At 40.6% G+C, this 15141-nt stretch overlaps 1 pseudogene; it reads right to left on the bottom strand.

Annotated features, from left to right (window-relative positions):
• Positions 1–12326: 12326 nt before the first annotated feature.
• LOC124975558 (UAP56-interacting factor-like) lies at positions 12327–13409 on the bottom strand (annotated as a pseudogene).
• Positions 13410–15141: the final 1732 nt, after the last annotated feature.

The following is a 15141-nucleotide window of genomic DNA, read 5'->3' as shown; positions in this document are numbered from 1 at the left end:
CTCACAGGCAAGGACCCCATGCACCTTATTATGCCTGGAGATCTGAGAGGCTGCACAGGGACATGAGCCCTGTATGCCTGCAGCCCCTCAGTTGAGGTCTCCCATGAGCCAGTGGCCAGCACACACCTCTGATGGTGCCACAGAGGCCGAATGAGGAGTCCTCGCTCTTATGAGGACAACCTGAAAATGACCTATCCACTCCCACACAGGCAAGCCACCCCTGACCCAAGGTGGCCAGGACTTGTCACCTCCATCCTGAGCTGAACCTTCCTTGATGACTCTTCCCTCCCCAATTAAGGGCTACTGCTTGGCATCCAGCACAGTCGTGGAGCACAGCATCCTCACACTGCAAGTGATGGGATCTTTGGAGGTGAGGCTCCTTCCCAGAGTTGGGTCCCCAGAATGCTCCTGTCTCTGGGAACGGAGGGTGCACCAATGGTAGCTTTGCCAATTTTCATCCTAACTCTCCCAAATGGGAAATGGAAGACCTGGGTACATCCTTCAGGTTGGTAGTAGGGTCCTACTAGTAGTAGACAAGTGAATGAGGAGAGAGGTCTCATACCGTGGTGGCATTGAGTATCTTCCAGGGTCCATGGCAGCAGCACTGAGCATCGCATCAGGAGACACACAGGTGGGCTCATCAGGGGAGAGAAAATGAGGATGCAGACCACAGGCTGCAGGTGGCATCATGGACCTTGATGCCGATGGGGGCACACCAAGGCATTTGGTCTCTTTAAAACAAACAACAGAATTAGAACTTGGAAAAAAGAACATGGGAGGGAGGCCATGAATCCATATTCCCCCATGTGCCCCGTATGCAGGAAGCTGCATTCTAAATGTGATGCAGTGCAGGTTTTCTGGGTCCTCTCCCAATGTCCTGGCTATATGCCAGTCCCTGACAGGCTCTGGGTGGACAAGAAGCCTTTTCCAGGGCATTTTTCATAGCTCTGGGTACTTAGACCTCCTCCTCCCCTGTATTTGAGGTGACTGGGAACAGGTCAATCATGTGCCTGCAGAGTGACTGTCAAGAAGGACATTAAATTCACTCATTTTCTAAATGCAACAACAACTGGGAAGTGCAGGAGGGGAAAGAATAGACCAGGATGGCCAAGGTGTACACAGGAAGGAGCAGACAGATGCCAGGACAGCCCAATGGCTCCATGGGCCTCAAATCAGTCAGCTGTGTGCCTGGAGCTTTCCTCCTTAGGGGACACTTCCCTGCCTACACTCAGCACCAGGTACACAGACAAGGGACTGTCTGATGCCCTTGAAGGGCTGCAAAGCTTCCAACAACACTTGCACTGGGACCCCACTGAGTTATGGACACTTGAGAGGGGTTCTGGCCCCTGTCTCAACAGCAGCACAGTGATAGAGACACCTGTCACTCATGGAAGATCCCCAGATGCAGGCAAGCCTCCTCTGTCCCTTTTCTACCATTGGACTCCCCACAGTCTCTGTGTCCACATGGTATGGTAAGTGGGGACCTGACTTTCTGATCAGGCTCAGGTGGGAGCTGTGAGGGCTAAGAATGATGCCTATGGAGAATCCCAGCCCCTGAGGTGTATGTCTCTCAGTGCCCCACATAGGGATGTATGGCCAAGGCTGTCTGCACGTATCTGCCACTGCTTAATGATCTCCCTACCATGAAGCTTGAATTTGATCTTCAACATGCTGGGTCTGTAACTTCTAGATTAAGGCCTGGATGAACTTGCACTGTTTCTGAACCTTGGCTGTGCCCCAAGCTGATTGGGAAATAGTGAGTAAATGAAAACATTGTTCACAGTCCTAAAGTCTTTGGGAAAGGATCCACAGAACCCATCTTTCCACAATGGGGAAGCATCTGTCTATCCCTGCCATGGTCACCTATGATGAGCAGGCATAAAGGGTGTTTCTCCAGTTCCTGGACCTCCATGAGGCTACAACCCAGAAGAGATTTATCTCCTTGCACAATTATTGTTCATGCTCCTAATGTGTGTGAACTAGTGCTCTGTTCTGTTCCCTCATTTCCACTCTTTCCCCTGAAATACTATCATTCTAAAATACAACTTCTGTGAGTGACATATCTCCCTAAAACACTCCAGGGGCTCTCCCAGCTCACAGCTGCCAGACAGGACCTACCACAGTGAGACCTGGATCTTTCCCAGTCTGATTTCCAGAGACCCCTAACACAGCCCCTAACATAACCTATTTCTAGACCACAACCTTCATACCTCATGAATGCTTCTCTACCCTGCCCAGCATGCCTGTGACCACCTTCACTGCCCTACCACCTCTCATTTCACCAACTTCAGGAAAAGTCTATCACTCCACAATAAGAGTGTCAAATCCCATTTTATCACTCCAACATTCATAGAAACTTGTGTCTCAAAACCCATACCATCATCACAGAAAGACATACCACATGTTCTCACTCACATGTGGACTCTTAGAAATTTAACCTCAAAGAAGTGGAAGTAGAACAGAGGTCAACAAAGACTTGGAGGAAAAGAAGGGAAGGAACTAGACAGAGGATGGATATCCAGTTCAAAAATAAGAATGACAGGAGGGGCTGAGGTTGTAGCTCAGTGCTAGAGTGCTTTCATGTCATGTGTGGGGTGCTGGGTTCAATTTTCAGCATCACATAAAAATAAATAAATAAAATTAATGTATTGTGTCTACCTACAACTAAAATAAATATTAAAAAAAAGAATGATAGGAGGGGTCTGCAGTTGTAGCTCAGTGGTAGAGTGCTTGCCAAGCATGTGTGAGGCACTGGGTTCAATTCTCAGCACAAAATAAAAATAAATAAAATAAAGGTACAAAAAGAATGATAGGAGGGATAATTTCTAGTGTTCTATAACAGAGTAGGAGGCTGCAGTAAACAACTGCCTGTATGTTTAAGAAAAACTAGCAGAGGGGGTTTCAAGATGGCAGACTAGAGGGTGGCTGCATTTCATGTTGCTCCAGGACTCAGGATTCAAAAGAGGAGATAGTGAGAGACTTGGGACCAACTCAAAGTCACCAGGTGAGTCTCTCCTGTGGGGGAGGCGTCCCATATGGGGTGGTAGTCTCGGAATGCAGGGAACTTTGTGAAGTAGAGTTACCCAACGAGACACTCCTTCCCCCACTGGAGCAGTGAACTCGGACAACTGGGAACATCGTAGAGGAGGCCGCTCAGCACAGTGCTTGGACTCGGAGCAAACACTGGCGCTCCCGGCAGCTGCCCAAAGGAGGAGCTGTGTGGTGAGCTGTTTGGACTCAGAGCAACTGCTCCTGAACACCAGGGCCTGCCCCGAGGAGGAGTAGGAGGAGGAGTGCGGTGGGTCACTTGGACTCGGAATGACTGCACCAGAGCTACAGGCAGCTGCCAGAGGAGGAACTGTGTGGCGAGCTGTTTGTACTCAGAGCGACCGCTTCTGAACACAGGGGGGCTGACTGGAGGAGGAGGAGGAGTGCGGCGGGTCGCTTGCACTAGGACTGACGGCATCACAGCTCCAGGTGTCTGCTCAGAGGAGGAGGCGAGTGGTGAGTTGTTTGGACTCAAAGTGACCACTCCTGAACACCGGGGGCCTGCCCGGAGGAGGAGGAGGAACAGGACAGGTCACTTGGACTCAGAGTGACTGCCTAGGGCTACAGGCGGTTGGCAGGAAGAGGAGACTCAAAGTGAGTTGCTTGGACTCCCAGTGACCGTGTTGGAACACTAGGCGGTTGTCCAGAGGAAGAGGCATGTGGCAGGTCGCTGGGACTTGGAGCAACTGTACAGGGCTCCAGGTGGCTGCTCAGAGGAGGGTCTGCATAGTCAGGCAATTAGGTGCAGAGCAGGGCCCCAGGACCTAGGCGAATTCTTGGTGGAAGAGACGCACAGAGACACGCTTAGGGCAGAGTGAAGTTTCCAGGACTGCGGGCAGATTCTCTGAGGAGAGGCAGCCAAAGGAGACTCGTCTGTGAAGGGTGAGGCTCCCAGGCCCAGGAGATAGGTCCGGGGCCCTGGGAACATTGCAGAGGAAGGCAGCCCTGCCCAGGCAGTAGTTGTAGATTGAGGGGAACCTCTAGGAGGGGAACTGACCAGCGAGACCTCCCCACCGGGTGAGTCTTCCCTAACGGGTGAGGTTTTCCCACAAGGACGGTAAAACCAGAGACACAGGCACAAACAGGCCTTGCCTCAGCCCGCAGCCTAGTTCCGTTTGGATGACCATTGGTCAACAAGTGGAGGCACCTCTGCCCACTATCAGGGAATATACCCCACCTGAAGGTCACCACCCCTAGAGAGGCAGCTTCCTGGTGGAGCACCGCATTATCAACTTCCTCCAAGACTTCAGGCAACTGAAGGATAAGAGGGGATATACTAGCAATCTTCAGGGACACTATAAGTCAATAGAGGAAATTTGCAAAATCTTAGCGGTCCACTGATACCTGAACAATATGAGAAAACAAGGGAAGAAAATGCCCCAAACAAATCTAGGTGTTACATCAATAAAATCCAACGACAGCATGGCAGAAGAAATGACACAAAGGGAGTTCAGAATGTACAGAATTAAAATGATCAGGAAAGCAAAGGATGAGATAAAAGAGCAAAGGCAGGCATTGAATGATGAGATGAAAGAGCAAATGCAGGCATTGAATGATAGCACCAATCGACAGTTAAAAGAGCAAATACAGGAAGCAAAAGATCATTTCAATGAAGAGTTAGATATATTGAAAAAAACCAAACAGAAATCCGTGAAATGAAGGAAACAATAAACCAAATTAAGAACTCCGTAGAAAGCATAACCAATAGGATAGAACACCTGGAAGACAGAACCTCAGATATTGAAGACAAAATATTTAACCTCGAAAACAAAGTTGAACAAACAGAGAAGATGGTAAGAAATCATGAAGAGAAACTCCAAGAACTATGGGATATCAAGAAAAGGCCAAATTTAAGAATTATTGGGATTGAGGAAGGCTTAGAGAAACAAACCGAAGGAATGAGCAATCTATTCAATGAAACAATATCAGAAAATTTCCCAAATCTGAAGAAGGAAATGGAAAATCAAGTTCAAGAGGCTTATAGGACTCCAAATACACAAAATTACAAAAGACCCACAACCAAGGCATATTATAATGAAAATACCTAACATACAAAATAAAGACAGAATTTTAAAGGCTGTGAGAAAAAAGAACCAAATTACATTCAGGGGGAAACCAATACGGATATCAGCAGATTTTTCAATCCAGACCCTAAAAGCTAGAAGGGCCTGGAACAACATTTTTCAAGCCCTGAAAGAAAATGGATGCCAACCAAGAATCTTATACTCAGCAAAACTTACCTTAAAATTTGACGATGAAATAAAATCATTCCATGATAAACAAAACTTAAAGGAATTTACAAAAAGAAATCCAGCATTACAGAACATTCTCAGCAAAATATTCCATGAGGAAGAGATGAAAAACAAAGAAGCAAATCAGCAAAGGGAAGAAATATCCTAAAGGAATTGTCAAATAAAGGAGGAACCAAGTCGTGTCAAAAAATAAATAAATAAAATAAATGAACCAAACGACTGGGAATACAAATCATATCTCAACAATAACCCTGAAAGTTAATGGCCTGAACTCATCAATCAAGAGACATAGACTGGCAGATTGGATTAAAAAGAAAGATCCAACAATATGTTGCCTGCAAGAGACTCACCTCATAGAAAGAGATACCCATAGACTAAAGGTGAAATGATGGGGAAAAACATACCATGCACATGGACTAAGCACAAAAACTGGAGTATCCATCCTCATTTCACATAATGTGGACTTCAAGCTAAAGTTAGTCAGAAGGGATAAGAAGGACATTTCATACTGCTTAAGGGAAGCATAAATCAGCAAGATATAACAATCATAAATATCTATGCCCCAAACAGTGGCTCATCCATGTATGTCAAACAAATCCTTCTCAATTTCAGAAACCAAATAGACCATAACACAATAATACTAGGTGATTTTAACACATCTCTCTCACCACTGGACAGATCTTCCAAACAAAAATGGAACAAAGAAACCATAGATCTCAATAACACAATCAATAATTTAGACTTAACAGACATTTATAAAATATACCATCCAACCAAGAGTGAATACACTTTCTTCTCAGCAGCACATGGATCCTTCTCTAAAATAGACCATATATTATGCCACAAAGCTAATGTTAGCAAATACAAGAAGATAGAGACACTACCTTGTATTCTTTCAGATCATAATGGATTGAAGTTAGAAATAAATGAAAGAGTAAAAAACAGAAACTACTCCAACACCTGGAGATTAAACAATATGCTATTATATGGTGAATGGATAACAGAAGATATTAGGAAGGAAATTAAAAAATTCTTAGAGGTAAATGAGAACAAAGAAACATCATATCAAAATCTCTGGGACACTATGAAAGCACGACATAGAGGAAAATTTATTTCATGGAGCGCATTTAATAAAAGAAGTAAAACTCAACAAATAAACGACCTAACACTACAGCTCAAAGCCCTAGAAAAACAAGAACAGACCAACACCAAAAGCAGTAGAAGACAGGAAATAGCTAAACTCAGAGCCGAAATCAATGAAATTGAAACAAAAGAAACAATTCAAAAAATTGACAAAATAAATAGTTGGTTCTTCGAAAAAATAAACAAAATTGATAAACCTTTAGCCACACTAACAAAGACAAGATGAGAGAAAACCCAAATCACTAAAATTCGGAATGAAAAAGGAAATATCACAACAGACACGATTGAAATACAAAACATAATTAGAAGCTATTTTGAAAATCTATACTCCAACAAAATAGAAAATTTCGAAGACATCAACAGGTTTCTAGAGACATATGAATTGCCTAAACTGAACGAGGAAGACACACACAATTTAAATAGACCAATTTCAAGTAATGAAATAGAAGAAGTCATCAAAAGTCTACCAACAAAGAAAAGTCCAGGACCACATGGGGTCTCAGCCGAGTCTACAAAACGTTAAAGAGCTCATTCCAATACTTCTCAAAGTATTCCATAAAATAGAAGAGGAGGGAACCCTCCCAAACTCATTTTATGAAGCCAATATTACCCTGATACCTAAACCAGACAGAGACACATCGAGGAAAGAAAATTTCAGACCAATATCCTTAATGAACATCGACGCAAAAATTCTCAACAAAATTTTAGCAAATCGCATCCAAAACTATATTAAAAAGATAGTGCACCAAGATCAAGTGGGTTTCATCCCAGGGATGCAAGGTTGGTTCAACATCAGGAAATCAATAAATGTCATTCACCATATCAATAATCACATGATTATTTCAATAGATGCAGAAACAGCATTTGATAAAATACAGTACCCCTTCATGCTCAAAACACTAGAAAAAATAGGGATAGTGGGAACATTCCTTAACATTGTAAAGGCCATCTATGCTAAGCCCATGGCTAATATCATTCTAAATGGTGAAAAACTGAAAGCATTCCCCCTCAAAACTAGAACAAGGCAGGGATGCCCTCTTTCACCACTTCTATTCAATATCATCCTTGAAACTCTAGCCAAAGCAATTAGACAGACCAAAGAAATTAAAGGGATACGAATAGGAAAAGAAGAATTCAAACTATCCCTATTTGCTGATGATATGATGATATACTTAGAGGAACCAGGGAATTCCAGCAGAAAACTTCTAGAACTCATAAGTGAATTCAGTAAAGTAGCAGGATATAAGATCAATGCACATAAATCCAATGCATTTTTATACATAAGTGATGAATCTTCAGAAAGAGAAATTAGGAAAACTACCCCATTCACAATTGTCTCAAAAAAAATAAAATACTTGGGAATCAATCTCACAAAAGAGGTGAAAGACCTCTACAATGAGAACTACAGAACACTAAAGAAAGAAATTAAAGAAAACCTTAGAAGATGGAAAGATCTCCCATGTTTTTAGATAGGAAGAATTAATATTGTCAAAGTGGCCATACTACCTAAAGTGCTATACAGATTCAATGGAATTCCAATTAAAATCCCAATGATGTACCTTACAGAAATAGAGCAAGAAATTATGAAATTCATCTGGAAGAATAAGAAACCCAGAATAGCTAAAGCAATCCTTAGCAGAAAGAGTGAAGCAGGGGGTATCGCAATACCAGATCTTCAACTCTACTACAAAGCAATAGTAACAAAAACGGCATGGTATTGGTACCAAAATAGACAGGTAGATCAATGCTACAGAATAGAGGACATAGACACAAACCCAAATAAATACAATTTTCTCATACTAGACAAAGGGGCCAAAAATATGCAATGGAGAAAAGAGAGCCTCTTCAACAAATGGTGCTGGGAGAATTGGAAATCCATATGCAACAGAATGAAACTAAACCCATATCTCTCACCATGCACAAAACTAAACTCAAAATGGATTAAGTACCTCAGTATCAGATCACAGACCCTGCAGATTATAGAAGAAAAGCAGGTCCAAATCTTCAACATGTCAGCTTAGGACCAGACTTCCTCAACAGGACTCCCATAGCACAAGAAATAAAAGCAAGAATTAATAACTGGGATAGATTCAAACTAAAAAGCTTTCTCTCAGCAAAGGAAACTATCAGCAATGCGAAGAAAGAGCCTACAGAGTGGGAGAAAATCTTTGCCAATCATACTTCAGATAGAGCACTAATTTCCAGAATCTATAAAGAACTCAAAAACTACACCAAAATGCAAATAATCCTATCAAAAAATGGGCTAAGGAAATGAATAGACACTTCACAGAAGAAGATATGCAAGCAATCAACAAACATATGGAAAAATGTTCAACATCTCCAGTAATAAGAGAAATGCAAATCAAAACCACCCTAAGATTCCATCTCACCCCAATTAGAATGGCGATTATCAAGAACACAAGCAACAATAGGTGTTGGCGAGGATGTGGTGAAAAAGGAACACTCATACATTGCTGGTGGGGCTGCAAATTAGTGCAGCCACTCTGGAAAGCAGTGTGGAGATTCCTTAGAAAACTTGTAATGGAACCACCATTTGACCCAGCTATCCCACTCCTTGACCTATACCCAAAGGACTTAAAATCAGCATACTACAGAGATACAGCCACATCAATGTTCATAGTTGCTCAATTCACAATAGCCAGATTGTGGAACCAACCTAGATGTCCTTCAACTGATGAATGGATAAAGAAACTGTGGTATATATATATATATATATATATATATATATATATATATATATATATATATATAATGGAATATTACTCAGCCATAAAGAATGATACAATTATGGCATTTTCAGGCAAATGGATGAAATTGGAGATTATGCTAAGAGAGATAAGCCAATCTCAAAAAACCAAAGGACGAATGATTTCGCTGATAAGTGGATGATGACACATAATGGGGGGTGAGAGGGGTTAGTGTTAGGGTTAGAGTTAGTGTTAGGGGATGGGGACAAGAATGGAGGAGGAAGGGACTGTGTGTAGTGAAGCAAGGGGTGGGAGGGGTGGAAGGGAAGGGAAAAATGACAGAATGAATCAAACAACATTGCCCTGTGCAGATTTATGATTACACAAATGGTATGCCTTTATGCCATGTACAGAGAAACAATATGTATCCCATTTGTTTACAATAAAAAAAACTAGCAGATAAAAATTTTAAAACAAAGAAATGATAGGGTCAAGAATTCTATTTACCCTGTTTAGATTCCTACACATGGTACACATATTTATTGAAATATTAAATCATATTCAATATAGTCAATTATTAAGGGTCAATTAAAACTAAAAATTAAAAAAATCTAAACCTTGCCAAGTCCACCAATGCAAAAACATTACGTCACATTTCCTTCCCAATTCCAACTCGAACACCCACCTTAAATGATCTCCTCCTACATTAGACTTCAAAATGGTAAATGAGAATATGTATCCCGTAATTCTTTCTACCTCTCCTGAGGTACACTGCTTCCTTACAGCATTACGTGAAAATGTCAGCTTTGTCTTATGCACAGGTGATTTGCCTTATATTTGGGGTTGATGATCATCTGTATATGATGAGCATAGTCATTCCTTCTGTATATCATGTGACAATAACCTTAGCCTGGATCTTAGGACCAATATCTAAGGATATTTATGAACCCTGGCTGAATGACAAAAGAAGTAGTCAGGGAAATTAGTTATCTAGTTAGTTATTAGTTATTCATCCAGGAGTTTATTTTTTTAATTACTTAATTAATTTTATTGGTCCTTTATAGTTATACATGACAATAAATTTATTTCGACATAATTACAAAAACATGGAATATAATTTGTTTTAATTCAATCCCCAGTTCTTCTCCTTCCCTTTCTTCCTCTCACACCCTGTTCCCTTCCCTGTATTCTACTGATCTTTCTGCTATTTACTTATAGTGTTTTTTTTAATAGTGTCCTATGGATGTACATGATGGTGGTATATTCATATATGTACATAGGAAAGTTAGGTCAGATTCATTCCAGTGTCTTTCCCTATTCCATTCCTCCCCTTAATTTCACTTTATCTACTCCACTGATTTTCTTCTATTCTTTTTTTTTAACCCCCACCTTATATCCCCCCATGTTGGGAGAAATCCTAATTCTTGGCTGGCAGCAGTGAACGTCTCAAGTGTGTAAGGTAAACTTGCAGGGAGGAGTGTTCCACTTTGGCTACCTAGGAAAGTAAACAACTGCCCCAAATTGACTCAGTGTTACCAAGGGAACCTGTATACAAACCTGGTGGTCTGATCCCCTGTGGCACATTGTGATTGGGCAAGAAACCTATAAAATGTGTAGCTATTCCCACAATAAGCAAGTTTGCAGGCTGCTTGCCACAACCTGCTTCCACCTAACTCCCGGAGTCTGGGTCTTGACTCTGCACCCTTAACCCCACGTATGAGCTAGCCTGGCACAAACTACAGATAGTTCCTTTGACTAGCATAAACCAGTAAGTAACCCAAGGAGCATGAGACAATGATGTGCAGTGTACAATGCAAGGTAGGCAGAAGTGATAACCTAAATATTTTGTTTCACAGAAAAAGTCAACACTAATGACATATGCCAGAGACACTTAATACCTCCTTAGAGTTTGAACATCAAAGGAAATCAAAAGGTCAAGTCTCAAAATGACCAAACCTCTAAACTTGTAGCTGGAATATTTTGCTGGATTTTGGCATTTTACTGTAAATTTATAGCATACAACTAACTCAGGACTCATAGCACTATCTTGGCATCACAGACTAATTCTCTCCACCCCTCCAGAGTAGGGATAAGACTCTCCCCATATATGTTTGAACTTTATATCATACAGGAAATCAGATTAAAAGATATGCAAGGTTAAAATACAATTCTATTGTAATTCTGAATTTTTTCTTTGTTACAAATACAGTATATTTTGGTTTTTGGAGCTATAGACTATTTAATTTAGCAAGCTCTAAAGTTTATAAATTTTAAGTATTTGAATAAGGAAGTGTAGGATATTATCCAAATATCTAAGGGATTCAATTCATTTATAAAATTATAATTCCTTTAATATCATTTGTCAGGAATTTGTAGACATTAGCAAGACTTCACTAAATCCAAAGACTATACCTATGACATGGATTTTGAAGTTTTTCACTTTAGTTTCTGGTCGTTCAGCTTGCTACTTCCTGTCCTTAAATTCTTTCTTCATTTAATAAAACAGAAAACTGTCAAGTTTTTACATCGGATCTTCTCCAATGCTCTATCAGATAACTTTGTAAGTATGCATTTACAGCCTTGAAACACCAATATTTTAAACCGAGAATGATGTCAAGAGCCACATTTCTTGTTAAAAGTTCACCACTAAAGATTTACAACTCTGGGAGTTTAATCTAACACTACCTGAAAAATGAACCAAATTCCAAATATTTCTGTACATCTTAAAATCCCAAACTGAAATTCTCATAAGATTTTTTAAAATATGTATATATTGAAGAAAAAGCAACTGCACTTATTACATCAACACTACTAAAGGATAAGTGACAGTATCAAAGGAACCTATTCATATTTCTGAAGACCAGGATTCACCATGGCAAATTCTAAAACAATGGGGAAAGGTGATGAGATCCTAAATACCACTATAATAAAAATAGTCAATTTCCATTTTTCTGTCTTCCTTCTGCTACATACGGAACCAAAGAAGGAAACAGAATTGTTCTGTATGGTCCAACCATGACATCTTTAAGAAGAGATAGGTATATTTCCTGTTATTTTTTCAGGGCATTATTTTGTACGTGTTTTTAAAAAAACTTCAAAAATAAGTGTTATTTAGCCTTACAAATATTATGAAGTAAAGTTTCTTGAATTTCTGGGATGAACTCTTCAAGCAATGCTACTTTTCAAACAGAGTCATCACTCCAAAGTTCCTTTGACATGTGATCTGTCCTATAGTTACAAAGTAGCTTCTTCCTTTGTTGAATGTCAGAGTGATTCTTTGTTCCTTTAGGATTCCAAACCATTCATTCAAAGTCATCCCTGTCTGTTTTCCAACAGTATTCATGTCAAATTGTAGAGGGGCAACTTTAGGAACTTTCTTGACATCGGATTGCTCCCGTTTTTTCAAAAAAGAAGGTACAGCAGTTGGAGTTAATCATGGTTTCTGAGTTACTGGTCATTGCACTGCTCTAGGATTGTCAGTGGATACAGTTAAAATTCTTCCATTTGTGGTGGAAGTACACCATTGATGAGTTCTTTACTACTACATCCTCTAGCAGTTGTTCTGTGTTCAGCTGGGTCTGAACTTTCAGGCCTCTTGTAAAAAGAAAAGTTGCCTGATGGATGTCTTTCTGATGGCTTAATTTATTTAAACTCCTGGTAAAATTAGCTGAGATGTTATTTTTTTCATTTAACTGGTTAGGTCTCTTGAGAACTGCAGCGGGGTTTCCTTTGCACTTCATTATGTCTGAGAAGATTTACCTTCCATTTTAACACTGGAAAATACCGTTCCATATTCTTTATTTTTTTATTGTAATCAAATGGGGTACAACTTGTGTCTCTGGCTGTACATGAAGTAGAGGTGTACCATTTGTGCGATTCCATATTCTTGTTAGGTAGAGGAGGACGACTCATAGGAATAATCCCTTTTCGAATTCCAGTTGCCTTCCTAGCTGCAAGACCAGTGATAACATAAGGCTGTCTCTTTTCAGGTGTTATTCTTCCTCTGTGGTAAATTAGCTTTACCAAAACAGGAATTCTGCTGGATCCCCCACGGTAGTCTCATCTTGAATTGCCGGTACTAGTTTGCTGGAGTTGTCTATTTAGCCTTGGAAAAATCTGCTTCTTTCCTTCCTTTTGATTCAACTTGATAATATCATCCAAAAGCATTGATTTTGTTGAGATTTTCATTGCTGCAGGCTTTTGGCAGCAGCCATGGGCTCACGATGGCTCCCATGAACTGGGTACCAAACCGGTTCATGGCTGGAGACATCACACTGGGACAGTCAGCTGTGATGGTCAGAGTCAGAAGCCTGCCACCTCCCACTCACACATGCAGACTAGCTCCCAACAGTCTTTTTCAGAGAATATTTTTCAAGCAAAGAGTACAATCCATTGAATTTGATTTTTATGTATAATGCTAGTCTCATCTAATATGAACCTATCTTCCAGTCTTTCTGTCTTTCATGGCATTAACATTTGTAAGGAGAAAAGTTGTTTATTAAGACTTTGCCTCAGCATTTATTGCTGCCTACTTTGCAGTGTAACATGCATCCTACTAAGCGTCTGAGTTCTAAAGGGAGAAGTAATTTCAAACTTTGACTCACAGTCTAGACAGAGAGACCCCCAAAATCACTGATTTATTATGATGAGTACAATAAAAGATAAGTAGAAAGAAGGCAACTAAGTTGTCTGAAGGAAGGCTTGAAAAAAAAGTATTTGAAAAATCCTGCTCTGCAGGTTTTGGGAGAGAGTCCCAAAATTACACTCTTGGGGATTTAATACATTAGCTATCTCAGCACACCAGCCTATAACTTTTATTTTGCATTACTGAGGTAGTGAATTTGCAAAACATGCAAATTCATATTGCATATTTTGATGTGTAAACTGCAAACCTTGTTATTTTGTTTTCATTGCATAAATTTGATAGGTACAACAAGATGTTTTTAAATTCATTTTTAAATAGGTGCATTATAGTTATACATAAAAGCAGAATTGATTATAATATATTTGTATGTGCCCATAATATATTTTGGTCATCTTCATTCTGCAGCTCCTCCCCTTTCCCATTTCTTCTCCCTGTCCCTAGACCTCTGTTCCGTCCAGCAGAACCGGCGCGGAGAAAGGAGACACCACCAATCTTTAGTTGACGAGATTTATTGCATCCTCCCTGTTTTTCTGCCTCCTTTGTTCTGCCACTCTCTTCCTTCTCCCTCCCCCTCCCTCTCTCCTCCCCCAGGCTCCTACCTTATCAGCCAATTATAGCAAAACTCTCTCTCACGCAGGAGAGCATGCAGAGGAATGTCAGCATAGCACTATATGAATCACGAGCTGTCCACATGCGGCATGATATTAGATAGCCAATCCTAGAGTCTGGCGTTAACCTGGCGTCATAAGCCTCCAAGGAACTAGTAAGCAAGCAACCTTTTTGGGTACTTCCTTATTTTGGTAGCCAGTGCCCTTTGGCTCACTGCCAGGTGCCATCTTGTCCAAGATGGCCCTCAACAGGCTCCCCCTTTTGTTATAAAAAGAAAAGGACAGTGACTGTGTCTGTCTTAGGTGCCAGAGACAGACTTTATCCTTACCCGTCATTGGAAGTCAAAGAGCTGTTGGCATGCTTTGATCCCTGTCTTAGGTTGGTATAAAGTCCACCCTGTGCTTACCAGTCTTTGACTACGAGTCCTGTAATTGGGAAGCCAAATCTGCATATCAGAGCCTTGGTCCATGGCCATAAGGGCTTGCTGTACCACTAAGGCTTGCCATCTTTGATGATTCCTTAGAGACAACAAATATCTGAGCAACAATAATAACAGCAGGAACAACATTCCCATCATAGCAAAACTTCCCATCCATTGTTTACCAAATTGTAAAGCTGACTGTAAGAAACTAATGGCTTCTGGCATACCCGGGACCTTGACCTGAGTACTATTTACTACAAATATAGAATTTCTTAATAGGGTATTCAAATTAGTAAACTCTTTAGTCCATGTCCC

This window comes from Sciurus carolinensis, unplaced genomic scaffold (assembly GCF_902686445.1).
Source record: "Sciurus carolinensis unplaced genomic scaffold, mSciCar1.2, whole genome shotgun sequence".
NCBI classification, from domain to species: domain Eukaryota; kingdom Metazoa; phylum Chordata; class Mammalia; order Rodentia; family Sciuridae; genus Sciurus; species Sciurus carolinensis.
The sequence above is the reverse complement of the archived record's forward strand: the minus strand, read 5'-3'. Positions and strand labels throughout refer to the sequence as shown.